This window comes from Ailuropoda melanoleuca, chromosome 1 (genome assembly GCF_002007445.2).
Source record: "Ailuropoda melanoleuca isolate Jingjing chromosome 1, ASM200744v2, whole genome shotgun sequence".
In the NCBI taxonomy this organism is placed as follows: domain Eukaryota; kingdom Metazoa; phylum Chordata; class Mammalia; order Carnivora; family Ursidae; genus Ailuropoda; species Ailuropoda melanoleuca.
Window position 1 is genome coordinate 57,349,841 of NC_048218.1, and position 14,947 is coordinate 57,364,787.

Below are 14,947 nucleotides of genomic sequence, written 5' to 3' on the forward strand. Positions count from 1 at the left end.
TTTATTAACGATGGTCTAGGAGTGTAGCAGACAGATGCTGCAGAGAACAAGACAGGTACAGTCAGATGCCGAGTCTAGATCTTGGAGGGAGATGGATGCTGGAAGAAGAGGCACCGTGGCAAGAGATTAGCACAGACAAAGTCAGTGGGCAGACAGGCAGACAGATTTTAGGCACGGCACGATCTCTCGTCTAAAAAGGCAAAAGTTCTGATGCAATAATAGGTGCAAAACAATCCATCCATCCTCTCTCCCGGGAGCACTCTAAGGTACAGTTAAAATGGATTAATCTTTGTGACAAACAGAGCTGGCAAGGCAGACTATGGCAGACACGGAAGGCGATTCGCAGACCCAGAGAATACCAGAGCCGGAAAAAGCCACGGAGATCAATCTCCCCAATGCCCTCATTCAGCAGACGAGGAAACTGAGGCCCAGAGACTCAGGCTAATAAATCACAAAGGCAGTAGCAAAGTCGACACTGGAACCCAGGGCCCCAGACGCCCACCAGGCTGGTGCTCTTTCCGTTCTACCAGCTAACCTCCAGCTTTCTTCACAGACCCTGGCCCAACAGGTATGGCTATCACCCTGTCCCCAGAACAGGACTCCTTCCATCACTATAGTTCGTGCACAAACCTCCAGTTTTTAAAAGGTCTAAACAGCTACGTGGAAATATATTCTGGTCCATTTTGAATTTTAGGGATAGGGATTTAAGTCTTAATTCAGTCTCAGAGCAAAGCAGAAAAATACAGCATTGTAGAGGCCCTGTCTCAGCAATGTGGAGCTGGTCCTGCCACATTCCAAGCTAAAGAAGGCCAGTGGATCCGTCTACAAAGACCTCTCCTGCAGTTCAAGATTCTCTCTATGTTTATCATCTGCTATATATCACCATGTAGGAAGATGTCGTTCTGTCCTACAACTCATTTTTAAAATATAGGCACACTGTGGGTGAAAGAGATTGAGGCTTTCAGCCTACAATGCCCTTCTAAATCACTGATTAGATTTGCTACCTGGAAGATTAGCTGTGGGCAACTTTTCCTGTATATTGCAATTGAAATGAGCTTCTAAAATAGGAAATTTGGGGAAACAGTATTATCTGCCCACATATCTGATGCTATCTTTTTGGGGGGGACATGTATGATCATATTCAGTCAGGATTTCCCTCTTGACAACAGATAATTGAAGGTACATTTTTTTTAAAGGGGGGAAGAGGTGCTTATGAAGAGAGCAATGCCATCAGATGTTACTAGAGAGATTAAGTCTCTTGTCCTGAAACCAGAATCATGGTGTATATAAAAAGGAAAACTCCCTCTCAGTCACGCTTCAGTGACGATGTCGCTACTTAGGGTGGAAGAAGAAAACTGAAAGAAATGTCAGGCACCTGGGAGCCCACTGGAGGGCCAGTAAGCTGAGAGAAGCCATAGCCAGAGTCCTTTAGCTTATTTGCACATCAACTGCTTTAACAATGGCTGCTGGGACCTGTCTAAAACACAAGGTCCACAGTCAGTCGATTTAGGGGGAGGAGGGACAATTGCTTTTGACATTGGTGGGTCCTCCTGCGCGTCTCAAAGCCCCCATAGGCAAGAGCCAAGAGCAGAGCAGTGAGGTGCTCATTAAATGCATGCTGGGTGAACTGGGTGAAAAAGGGAATGAGCTTTGGAGTGAAACAGACCTTTATAACATTGCAGAAGTCATGGCCACTCTCAGAACCTCAGTTTCCCTATCTGTAAAAGGCGATAATATTAATCCCATAAGGTTTTTTTTGAGCATGACATGAGCTACCAGATGTAAAGTCCACGGATGATATTACATGGTAATTCCTATTGAGGCAGGCATAAAATGAGGGTGTAAATAAATAGAAGTGCATACTATGATGTGTCATATTCAAAGCATGTAGGTTCAGGACAGGGATACTCATAGCAAAGCAAGGATCTAATATACAGATTTCTATTAAAAGGGTTGGCAGTAGAGATTATCAAGTTTAGACTCCCACAGTTCTAGAACTTGATCATCTGAGGACTGTCTGATCTCTTTCTACCCAGACATCAGTATATTTCCCAGCTCATAATAATAACCAACATATTACTGAGTACTCGATTTGTGTGAAGCACTCTGCTAAGTACTTTACATTTGTGTCCTACTTTGGTGTCACAGCAACTCAAAGAATTAGGCACTAGGAAGCCTCACTTTATAGAAAAGGAAACTGAGGAATAGAAGGGTTAGGTCACGTGCTCAAGAGCTCACAGCTAGTAAGTGTGCAGCTGGGGAGGAAATCCAGGCAATCTGACTCTGAAGCTTGTATCCTCAGCCACGATGCTGGGCGGGGATACGGTAGGTCTTACTCAGTAAATACGTGTTGAATAAATGAGCGAGTGTATAGAACACCAGTGTTTTGATTTCATTAAAAAATAAGTGGAAATCTGGGCACGATCACTGGAGAGAATGTCGTGCTCGGATTATACAGTCCGTACCTGTACCTCTCCGGCAGCTCACTTGAGGTGGCAGCCCTGCCTCGGGAGCCAGGGTGAGCCAGGTCCCTGTGTGGTGTTGAGAATGCATGAGGTGACGATTGCTGCCTATGACCACCCTGGGCATTTAAATATCTGACGGCATTTTCAGCACTTTGAGGGTAGTGTTAGCACACGGGTTATTAATTGGCTTAATTCCAGTTCGGATAATTACATCGTGTCTCTTTAATTTTTCCCCGACTATGCCATTCTTCATTTCCTGTCACAAATGTGCTCTTTAAAAAGGCATGTGAACACACAAAAACATAGGGTTATATTTAAGGTTTGCACAGCAATAGAGCATGTTCTTTTTCCCCTGAATGATTACTGTATAGTGGTCATGTAATAAATGAATGGATGGGCAAAAGAACTGAAGTCATTGCAAAATACAGGTAACTAGTTGAAGCTAATATCTGAAATAAACAGATTTTTAAACCATTTCTTTGGTGACAGGATTCCAATCATATTTTTTTTTTCTCATGGGCAGATATTTCAAAAGCTGATGACCTGTTCATGATAAGCTGCTTTCCTTATACTATATAGTTTCTAGCATAAAAAAAAAAGCAATAAAAATGGATCTTTAAAGTACAAAGTAACACTAGGTTCTGAATGGTATAGTATACTGAACTCTTGGGTTTTAGAATAGTCATTAATACAGTTATTAGACCCTGACTTATTTGGCAGGTTTTTTCTTCACCAAACATATTACTAGAATAATCTTCAAATTATAGAAGGAAAGGACAAAGGATCTCAACTTAATAAGCTTAGGAAAGTTTGACAGTCATAAACACACACAGCCCTTCTTTTTTTCCCCAAAGAATTATTGGTCTTTGAAACAACGACTGTGTCTACATGAGACCGAAGAAAATCTCCTGCAGGCATGTATTTGAATCATGTGCACAAATACTTGAATGTACCCGTGGTAGGGCAAGGCTTATTAGTCCTTTTCAGTGTACACTTGTATGAACAAGTCACCAAATATGGGGCGCGTAGAAAGTAAGAGACTAAAGGGTTAATTTATTTACTATGCATGAGAGTTTCTAGACCTTTGCTTCTTCAGCTTTTAGTTCAAAATTCCATGCATACTCTGCACATAATAATAAATGCCATAATTCAATGTATGCCATAATTTGATTTACTTTCAAGCACCTTTTCTGGTTCAGCTCTGAAAGCTTTCCTTCCTAGAAACTTCCTCCAAATTATTCTTCGTGGCCCTCCGTAAATCATCATTTAAAATGGGTGTCTGTGGGATGACTCTAATGCTGTAGATAGATTTCTATCAAACTAGCCCTATTTCCTTTTGAGAATCAGTCGTTACGTTCCATACCCTTATCCGAGAAGAAGACAAATTTAAAAAAATAAAATAAAACCCCAGCCCTTTGCCACCTCTTTGGCCCCTGTAATGATGACGGCAGTCACTCAGTGACTGTCCTCTGGTTTGTCATACATGCCCTGAGACGCACATCTCTGGAACAAGGTCTTTACACTCTGCTTGGCTTATTTAACGTATTGCCCAGGATCGCACCTGCCCATGGTGGTAGACGGTATCTCAGGAGAGCTGGCAGCAACCACTGTTCTCTCTTAGCTCTTCATGTGCAATTACAATGTATTCTTTCTGTGCTTCATGTGTCCAGTATGTACAAGACTGGTGATTTGGTGCTTAGACTAAAGTAATGCTATTGGCTAAGGATATTTAAGAATTAACTAGCAAAAAGCACTTGCATTGGTGATTTTGCTAGCCTCGCTACGATTTTTCCAGCAAAAAGTCCTCAGATAGCACATTCTAAATTCCAAATTTAAGTGAAGTTTTGAATTCAAAAGAAAAGTGAACAAGATTTATTTTGAATATTAGAGATGGTAAGCAAGCTCTTGCCTTTAAATTGAAATATCATCTAGAAACAGGTGGATAGATTTAAGGAAGCATAGAAGCTTAGACACAGGAAGTATTTAGGAGATTCTCTGGTTCTGTCAGTTTACAGAGAAGAGCTGAAATATTCTCCAGAGACATTTTGTCAAAGGAGCTTAAGGTCACACAACTTGGTGGAAGCAAAACTAGTACTAGAACGCAGTTCTCCTGTTTCCTGGTATCATGCCCTCTTCTTTGTTAAAGAACCTCTTCAATACTCATGCTGAGAAAGAAGTACCATATTCTTAATGCAGTCCGAGAAACACATCACGAAGGGATTATGGTAGGTTGAATAATGACCCCACAAAAAAATATCCATGTACTAAACCCCAGAAACTATGACTGTTACCTTATATGGCAAAGGGGTCTTGCAGATGCGGTTAAATTAAGGATACTTAGATGGGGAGATTATCCTGTATTATCTAGGTAGGCTCTAAATGTAATCACAGGGGTTAATATAAGAGAGGGGCAGGAAGATGAGAGCTAGTTGTAGGAGATATGATGACGGAGACAAGAGGCATTACTTGTGGAAGGGGTCACGAGCCAAGGAGTACAGATGGCCTCCAGAAGCTAGAAAAGGCAAGCTTCTTCTTTTTTTATTTTTAAATATATATTTATATATTTTACATATATATTTTAATATATATATTTAGCAGATGTATTACCTTGTTGACTCAAACTGAGCCTGTGATATAAGGACTTCTAACCAGCCATCAGAAAAATATTGCCTAGGATAGGTCAAGAATGGGTTTCTCTCTCTCTTGCCATTAAGAACATCCTTCCAGGTTGACATGGAGAAATCCATCCAAAGATTGTTGATTAATGGATTAGTTGTCTACAGATCCATCTAATCACATTTGTCCATGTCCAGTTTTATAGTGGCTCCTCATTGCTGGGTTGGCAATCATACCTTCAAGTTAATCTACAATAGTAGGTTCTAGTTAGAAGCAAACTGAAATGTTTTCCTGTTCAATTCTTTTTTTTTTTTTTTTTAACGATTTTTTTTTTTTATTCGACAGAGAGAGAGAGACAGCCAGCAAGAGAGGGAACACAAGCAGGGGGAGTGGGAGAGGAAGAAGCAGGCCCCCCAGCAGAGGAGCCTGACGTGGGGCTCGATCCCAGAACACCGGGATCACACCCTGAGCTGAAGGCAGACGCTTAACGACTGAGCCACCCAGGGGCCCCTGCTGTTCAATTCTTAAGTGCCAGAAGATTTAAGCTCATTCTATACAGTGAGGAACATTTTACCAGCTCCTCTCCCCCCACTTCTTCTGCTCTTTCCCAGTGGAGTCAGAAATGGAGAAAAGAATGAGGCAGCATCATGCAAAATAAACTTCCTTCATATAAGACTATCTTGCCTTAATGTATCATTGCCTTTCAGTTAACTGTATCCACTCGGTAGAACTGCACTCCTAAAACAGTGCTCCTTGGCAACATCAGCATTGCCTAGAAAATTGTTGGAAAAATAAATTCTTGGGCAAATCAGACACTCAGAAGTGGATATGTCAGTACCTATGTTTTAAAGATCCCTTTAGGTAATTTTAAAGCCTGGCTAAGAACCACTGTCATGGGGCAAATCTATGAGCCTTGGCAAGCCTGATGAAAAACATGTGCTATGAGTGAGGTCACCTGCTCACCTGAGTATAACTGCGGCTCTGTCACCCGCGATGTGACCACAGATCATGTTCTCAGTCTGTTTATATACTCATCTATAAAATGGGAATGATGATGTTGATAATAATAATAATAGGCCTCCTGTCCATGCATAAGGTTAATGTAAGACTTAATAAGATCAGGAATATGAAAACATGTTATAATTGCAGGACTATCATTATGGAAGAAACATTAATTTGGATCGTGAGTGTCCTGAGACCAAGGTATTGGGGATATTGCCTTGCTTTTTTGCATTAGCTGGGCTCCGAAGTAATAATAGTAAAAATTCAAGAAGCTCAAGATGCCAGGTCTAATTCTGCAAGACAAAATGAAGGCTGGAAGTCTGCAGACTTGTAAAGGATGAGGTACTGAATGGAGGAACCACTGACGTTATTAGTTTCTGGAACTAAGTGCGGAATTTCTTGATTTGAAACTCTACCTTTCTATTCATCAGGTAGCAAAATTTAGTGACAGCTCTGAATTCTATATGCCAATGAAGGCTTGTGGCTTCTGGGATTCAGAACCACACTTCTTTATCAATTCCCAGTGACATTCAGTTTTAGTAAAGTGGCCCAAGATCTCCATCATTTCCATACCATATTTTTAAATAAGTAAGATGCTCCAGGAAGCCAGCTCTTTATTCACAAAGTTTTCAACAGAAAAGACATAATTTTTGACAGGTGGGAAGGACTATCTAGATCAGAATTTAAACTTTTTTTAAAGGGGTGCCTGGGTGGCTCAGGCAGTTAAACATCTGCCTTTGGCTCAGGTCATGATCCTGGGGTTCTGGGATTGAGCCCCAGGTCAGGCTCTCTGCTCAGTGGAGAGCCTGCTTCTCCCGCTCCCTCTGCCACTACCCCTGCTTATGCTTTCTCTCTCTCTCTCTCTAATAAATAAAAATAAAATCTTAAAAAAAAAGAAACTCTTTAAAGATATCGAATCCTAAGCTCTTAGGGGGCTGGAAAAAACTCTGACACAACTAGATCAGACACAACCATGATTTTCGTGGAAAATCACCAGGATTTTATCCATTCAGTAAGTATGAAAATTCTCAGAATTTACCAAGGACTCTGTATAAGGTGGGGGAAAAAAACTCACTTTATAAAAGACAGCTAACCATCCTTTTTCCTTCTCCCATGAAATCACAGCAGGTATGCCTTTTGGCCAGAGAGCTCTTCCATCCTCTGAAGATTTAAGTCTACAGGTTGCACTCTGGCAACTCCTGTGTACCTTGCAGGACAGCTGTGAGGCAAAGACTCTGGGTTGCTGTCTCCTCTGAGCCAGTCACAATGTGAGCATCAGAAGCAGCTGTACCTTTTAAGATCTCTGTGTCCTTTAGGAGGTCACTTGTCCTTTTAAACTTCATAGATTTTCTGTTTGTAAAATGTGGATAATACGTGCCTTGCCAATCTCACAGGTTGTTGAGATCACACACTGAGGATCACAAGAGATGATGTATCTAGAATGCTTTGTAAACTAAGGATCCCATTTGCTTGGCATTACTGGTGTTATTATTATTTAGACTTCAGGTAGAGAAACGTTGGGCATGGTCGTTTGCATATTTCTAGATCATGCATACCTCCACGGTTTCCCCCCCCGAACTTACATGAATCTCTTTGTCAGGTTACGACTAAAGTAGTAACTAATGACGTTATTTCCGTTAAATCCCTGTATGATCTCTGGGTTGATTATGATCACTTATACATTAAATAGAAACTGCTGCAGAATTTATTATGATTGTGTTCTGGCCAACTCTACTTTGAACATGTTCCGAGTGAGAACAAATTCAGTATTATAAAATTGAAGAAAGCATGGCATCCAAAGCTGGTATGGAGTAGTGAAAATCTCTTCAAAGGCCATTCCTTGGTCTCTTTAACATCAAACATCTACTCAGAAATATCTGTAGTTCAACCAGCATTCCTGAAGGAAAATTCGTAATAAAGCTACCAGGTGTTCAACATTGTAAAGGACGGGGACAGGGGGCACCTGGGTAGCACAGTCGTTAAGCATCTGCCTTCATATTCAGGGCGTGATCCTGGTGGTCTGGGATCGAGCCCCACATCAGGCTCCTCTGCTGGGAGCCTGCTTCTTCCTCTCCCACTCCCTGCTGTGTTCCCTCTCTCGCTGGCTGTCTCTCTCTCTGTCACATAAATAAATAAAATCTTAAAAAAAAAAAAAGGATGGGGACATGTATTCTGCCACAAGGCAAATCTGAATTTCCAAATTGTCCAAACTTTGTTGAAACAAATCTATCACTCAAGTTCGGGTGAAGAGCTCATGGACTGTTGTTATTTTGGTGACTATAGGGATAGATGCTACCCAATCAGTGAGTCCTTCCATTGGAACAGAAATCAACTGTGTGGTATATTTTAATATAAATTATAAATATAATTGTGCCAAAACCACATGTGAATATCCTGAACTGTTACTGAAATCTTCAGTTGTTGTGTGCAATTCCACTTTTTCTGTCATGTATCCTTAACTAGACGATCAGCAGCCTGAGGATAAACCCTGCCTTCTACTTCTCTTAAGTTCCAGTTGCCTCCAGTACCAGCGGTTTACATGTAGCATTTGCTTCCAACATATCTGCTGTTTAATTGGGTTCACTTCTTATTGGTTTTCCTGGGGCAATTAAGACACATAAAATGCCTGTAGATTTATCCATAGATAAATGCATCATTATTGAGGTAAAAGTTGCGATTCTTATTTTTTTAAATTATGCATTGGGGCACTTATTTTTCCCATGTGACACTTGACCTAATTATGTAAGTGAATAGAAAAACACGATTCTCTTTTAAAGTGCTCACTTCCTGGGGCGCCTGGGTGGCTCAGTCCTTAATCCTCTGCCTTCGGCTCAGGGCGTGATCCCCACGTTCTGGGATCCAGCCCCGCATCAGGCTCCTCCCCTGGGAGCCTGCTTCTTCCTCTCCCACTCCCCCTGCCTGTGTTCCCTCTTGCTGTCTCTCTCTGTCAAATAAATAAATAAATAAAATCTTAAAAAATATAAAATAAAGTGCTCACTTTCTGTGCAATGGTTTTAGGAATTCAGCTGATATGTCAAGGAGAGTCATTTGCCAGATGCCTGGGTGGCTCAGTCGGTTAAGCATCTGCCTTTGGCTCAGGTCATGATCCCAGAGTCATGGGATCAAGTCCTGCATTTGGCTTCTTGCTCAGTGGGGAGCCTGCTTCTCCCTCTGCCTGCTGCTCCCCCTGCTTGTGCTCTCTCTTTTTCTCTGACAAATAAATAAATAAAATCTTAAAAAAAAAAGGCAAAAAAAAAAAAAAAGAAGAGTCATTTGGTACAACACTGGTGATGGTGAGGCTCTAAGTACCACAGTTTTGATGGAAAATATTTTAAATAAAAGCAAGCTACCCATTAACTTACACAAGCATAAATATGTACTCCCCCACAAACACACACTTGCACATCCTTAAACTTAAAATAATGCAAAGAAAAGATATATTCTTTTGTTGTAGTGGAATACAAATGATGAAGACTAATAAAGGAATAAATAAAGCACCGGGTAACCAAATCAATGTCGGCTCAATTCTGGTCAAGGAGGTGAAGTGAGGTTTCCCTTTGAGTCAGAGAATGTAGTGGATAAAAAGGACGTGAATAGCTGGGGGGATTTCCTGAGGCCATTGCAGACCAGCTCACACACTGTTAAGAAGCTCATTTTCATGAGACTTTTGGTTGCATTTGTAACACTTGCTCTAGGTCCCCTAGAGCATTAAGTGCCACATCACAGCACTACAAGAACAGGACTAAATGTGAGAAGGTACATTATAAGGTTCTTTTTCTTTTGATCCAAACATCCAGGAGTTTGTAGGTATTTTCATGATCGCTTTTTTCTCCTTTGTTTTTCCTTCTCCCCAACCCCCCTCTGACCCCCATACACTCCTTTCAAGCAGGACTGCATGGAAGGGACTTTTTGTTTTTCAATGAAAATCTAAATTCTTGTACTTTTAAAAAATGACCAACTGTAAAACCTGTGGACTAGTACAGTTAATTATTTCCATAGGTAGAACATACTTCATTAAAAAAAAAAACCTGGTTGGACTGCTAAATTTGTTCTAGGTTAAGGATTTAGCCACAATTTGGTTCTCTATTAGGCTTGGTGCATATTAATTGGTACATATTTTAACATTTCACTACTGCATTAAAATATTAATAATTTGAAATTATTAGCTAGTACTGCCACCGTTTCCCCAAAGCAATGCTACCCATTTCTTCTAAGCTTGGTCCAAAGCACAAAGTCTGGAATCTGATTTGTCAAGGAAATAAATGTGAAATTCAGAAAAAGGATAGGAATCACCAAAAGAATGAGATTCAATCTCAAAATGATTAGGGAGAACAAAAGTTCACTTAATCCTCAAAGTAAGTGTAAGAGATAGGCGTTCAGATTTTGTAGATGAAAAATCTGAGGCTCAGAGATGTTAAGTAACTTCCTTAATGTGCACAGTTTAGAGGTGGCAGAGTTGTGTGTCAAATCCTCATCTGTCTGACAAAGCCTGTTCTCCCTCTTTTTTTTTTTTAAGATTTTATTTATTTATTTAAAGAAAGAGAGAGCAGGGGAAGAACTGGATATTTCCATTGGAGCAGCAGGCAGAGGGAGAAGCAGGCTCCCCACTGAGTAAGGAGCCAGATGTGGGACTCAATCCCAGGACTCTGGGATCATGACCTGAGCCAAAGGCAGACCCTTAACCAACTGAGCCACCCAGGCATCCCTGTTCTCCTTTCTTTTAAATGTTCCATTCCCAGATACTTAAGGTCTCTGGCTATTTAGGAGTTTCTTTGGCATCTGCCATTGGGTACATGGGGTGAAATAACAATTGAAACAATTATAATATTTGTTAAATATATATGTATATGTATTATCCATTAAGTATATGAATATATACTTACTATGCATATGATCATACAGGCTATGTATATACCATATATATGAACACTTAAGAGCCAACACTTATTAGCACTTACAGTGTGCCAGATATTATTCTAAGTACTTTGTTGTTTAGTATTTAGCTCTATTAGTTCTTGGAACATCTCTGTAAGTAGAAATCATTATTATCGTCCCGTTTTACAGATGAGAAAACTAAGACATACAACTAGTAAGTGGCACAGCCCAGGGTACTTTCCATTACCCCCACCTTTCTCGTACACCTTTACTTATCTGTTACCTCCTTGAGAACATACCTGACATCTGGTCTATTCTTTTAAGACTTTGTTTCCTTTTAGGTGATAATGAGTGAATCTTAGAAGGTAGGGGAACTCAAGTATTAACTAGTTAATAGTTTATTGCTAAGGAACAAAAAGACAAAACATAGTGGAAAATCCCCGTTTGTAGAAGAGAAAGTCCCTAAAGCAATATATCATGGCTCAGAAAGTAGGGGAGACATTGGATGGGTGGACTTTCTGGGTCTTTCAAATTATAACACTTGTACAGCCATTAATACATAAACACAATTTAATTTATTACACAAAACCAATTTAATAGTTAATGAGGACCCACTATGAGCCAAGGACTCTGCTAGGATCTAAGCTCTAGAAAATAGCTCCAAAGATAAATAAGAAGCCATAAACCCAATATTTAAAATCCAGAAGAAAATAAGCACCACATAACTAAAATACAAAATAAAATAAGGCAAATACCATAAAAGGTTGCTAACAGAAACCTGTAGGTTTAGTGGTTTAAGGAATACTGTTGGATGATGAACACTGAAGTAAGTTATGTGAAGAAGGCAGTATTTGAGATAGACTTTGGAATATGGGGAAAATTCCAACAGTTAGAATTTGGAAAGAGAGGTGTTATGCAAGGGACACAGAATAAAAGCATGGGGATAGGAAAGCACAAGGTGTATTTGGGGTTGGTTTGACTACTTCTAGAATACTAGGATAGCAGCAGGAGTTTGAAATGTTGTGGGTGGCACATCCAGTGGAAATAACCAGTGGCAGCTGGAAACCCATCTTTGTAGTACTAGAATTGACAGATTAGAACTAGATACTCGGATCTTCAGGGAGGTGATATGAATGTCTGGTTGCAGCTGTATGGGTTCCATGAAACTGCTCACAGACTTTAAGAATGCAGTCAGGGAAGAAAGAAGGGCACACTTACATTGTGTGGGCACATGAAGGGAGACTGGATAAAGGAGCAAGAAGGGTCATTCATGTGAGTAAGAGAATTATAAAAACAGGTGCTGTGGAGACCAAAGGTAAAGAACGCTCTAGAGAAGTGGAGATAGATGGACGAAATCTCCAAATCAGAAACAGTAAAGCCAGCACTGCCAGGAGGAAGAGGTATATTTAAGAGGTGGAGTCTTCATTGCTGTACCCATCCTTGAAAGGACCACCTCTTATTCCTTTATACTTTTTCCCCAAACTCATACACATGTACTCAACCACACACATAAACAAACATTTCCCTTTTCTGGAAAAAAAAGTTGTGACGTTATTAACTCAAACTACATTTGGAAGTTTTATGAGTGAAGTCCAAATTTTTTTGCTCAAGTTTTATTTAGAAGGTGACTGAGTTTTTGACATGTGGGTCAATTGTTCCTTGGTGGGAGTGCAAATTTATTCATATTTTATTCAACAAATACTTTTTTAGGCTTTTTTATTTGCCAGGCACTGTGCTACGTGCTGGCATCAGAAGAATTTCCATAAATGCGTAGACGGCTTTTACCTGCGAGATTTGCTTCCTATGGGTGGCCGAATGCTACAAAATTGATGACTTTGTGATGATGAGTTTCAGTTCTGGCCCCCTAATAGTTTTTATGTTCATGTTATTAAGTGCATATTTATGTGTATTTTTCTGTTCCAAGACCCTTTTTAAAATTTTTGAGGGGCGCCTGGGTGGCACAGCTGTTGAGCGTCTGCCTTTGGCTCAGGGCGTGATCCCAGTGTTGTGGGATCGAGCCCCACATCAGGCTCCTCTGCTATGAGCCTGCTTCTTCCTCTCCCACTCCTCCTGCTTGTGTTACCTCTCTCGCTGGCTGTCTCTATCTCTGTCGAATAAATAAATAAAATCTTAAAAAAAATTTTTTTTGAATAACTTTTGGTATTAGCAAAAGGTTCCATAGAAGAACAAACCCACTCCAGGCCAACACAGGAATTGGTTCTCTTGCTTTACCATGATGATAGTTTAGTATGTGGTCAAGCCACGTATTTAAAATAACTATGGAAATCTTATTCTTGATTGTATCCTCTAAAGTATAAAGGCAAAACAAAAATCACCTTTACAAAGAAAATTGAAAAATAGCTCCGTATATGTTCCAACTGTTGGGTCAAAATGGAATAAGGAAGCCTTGGGGAAGGGAATCTATAAAAGCTACCTTTGGGGCTTATTTATTAGCTTATTTGCATATGTATATATTTTTCTAATAATGCCCTGAGACATCACTTTAACCCTTTTCTTACATGCAAATTTTTTTCCTATAAAATAGGAATCTTGCTGTATACATTGTTTTGTAACCTGCATTCTTTTAAGACATATTTTTAAGTCTTGCATAGTATTCCATCCTATAGATACATCAACATATATTTAAGCAATTCCCTAATTTTGGACACTTTGGTTACATTCCAATTTTTATCATTTTCAATAATGCTTTGTTGATTACCATTGTGCATAGCATTTGCAACACTATTATTTGCTGGAAACAAATTTTTGGAAACTTTAAATCTCAATACCACAAGCAAAGAAAGCAAAGAACTTGCTTACATATCCACCATAAACAAAGAAAGAAAAGTCAAGTGCTTCTAGGAGCCAGGGTGATAGAGTAAATGAGTAAAGTGGGTATGGCATAAAATATGGGGGTGATAGGGACTTTGTCAAACTGAAAAGGACATGGCTTGTCTGCAGGGAGCAGCCCCTGCTCGGGTCCAGATATTGGTGCCATGAAAGAATGTAGATCTAATACTGCCATATCTCCAAATTATCAGAAGTTGAAAAAAACCTGGATTTTTTTGGGTAAGATCTATTGATCTTTAGAAGGTTGGCTCAAACTCTCAAATTATTTTAAGATACTCAATACCAGCCCCCTGCCCCCGGTCTATGGGCTAGCTAGATGCACCTCCCAGGTCCCTGGTTTATAACCTTCAAATTAAAGAAAGGGAAACATGGTGTTTGGAAAACATTTCTATATAGGGAGTACATCGGGAGTTAAGCAAATAAAGTTTTGCTTCAAGTTTTTCCGTAACAAGGGATGCAATGCGGAGAAACTGAACCTCAATTCGCAAATCTTGGAAGATGTGTAAATATTGCTTCCCATTAACTAGAAGCTTCTAAAATGTTTCAAACTTCTCAAGGAAACATGCTTTAATTACACAAAACTTTAACCCAGTGCTCTGTATTATCACATCTAATGCTAATTTCCCTTCATTTTCCATCTGAACAAACATTTCCCATTAACATCCACCTGCCCTACTACTGCCTTTCGTAAAGAGGAGGTGGTATTTGGCTATGCTCTGGTTCTGATTCATGAGAAATCAGCCCAAGCCCAACATTTCTGTTCTTAACAGATTTTGGTTTTTAAATCTGTAGAACACAATGTTTCCCTGGGCTGAGTTCTAGCATGCCAAGTTTTGGCTGGCCACAGACTTTGACATCTGAGTGAAAAATCTTTCAACAATGGCATTTAAACTGAAGAATCAACAGACCTTTAATTATAACACTGCCTGTAATCCCCCCTCCCACTTTATCATGATGTTCAAATTGCCTCAACTCACTAACTGCACGGACAGCATGTTATTCATTTGCCATTGGAAATATCATAATTTGGAAACTCTGTGACTTGAGATTGTGTATTAATTTTTGAAAAATCAGTATGACTTTATTCACCATAAATTAAAGAGGCATATAGAAGGCAAGTCAAAATTACTGATTCATTA

The 14,947-nt window shown here is 39.8% G+C and overlaps 1 protein-coding gene across 29 annotated transcripts in view; it reads right to left on the minus strand.

The window, feature by feature from the left end:
* Positions 1–14,947, minus strand: part of ZBTB20 (zinc finger and BTB domain containing 20) — a 761,796-nt gene that overhangs the window by 118,997 nt on the left and 627,852 nt on the right. The gene's annotated exons all lie outside the window — the stretch shown is intronic.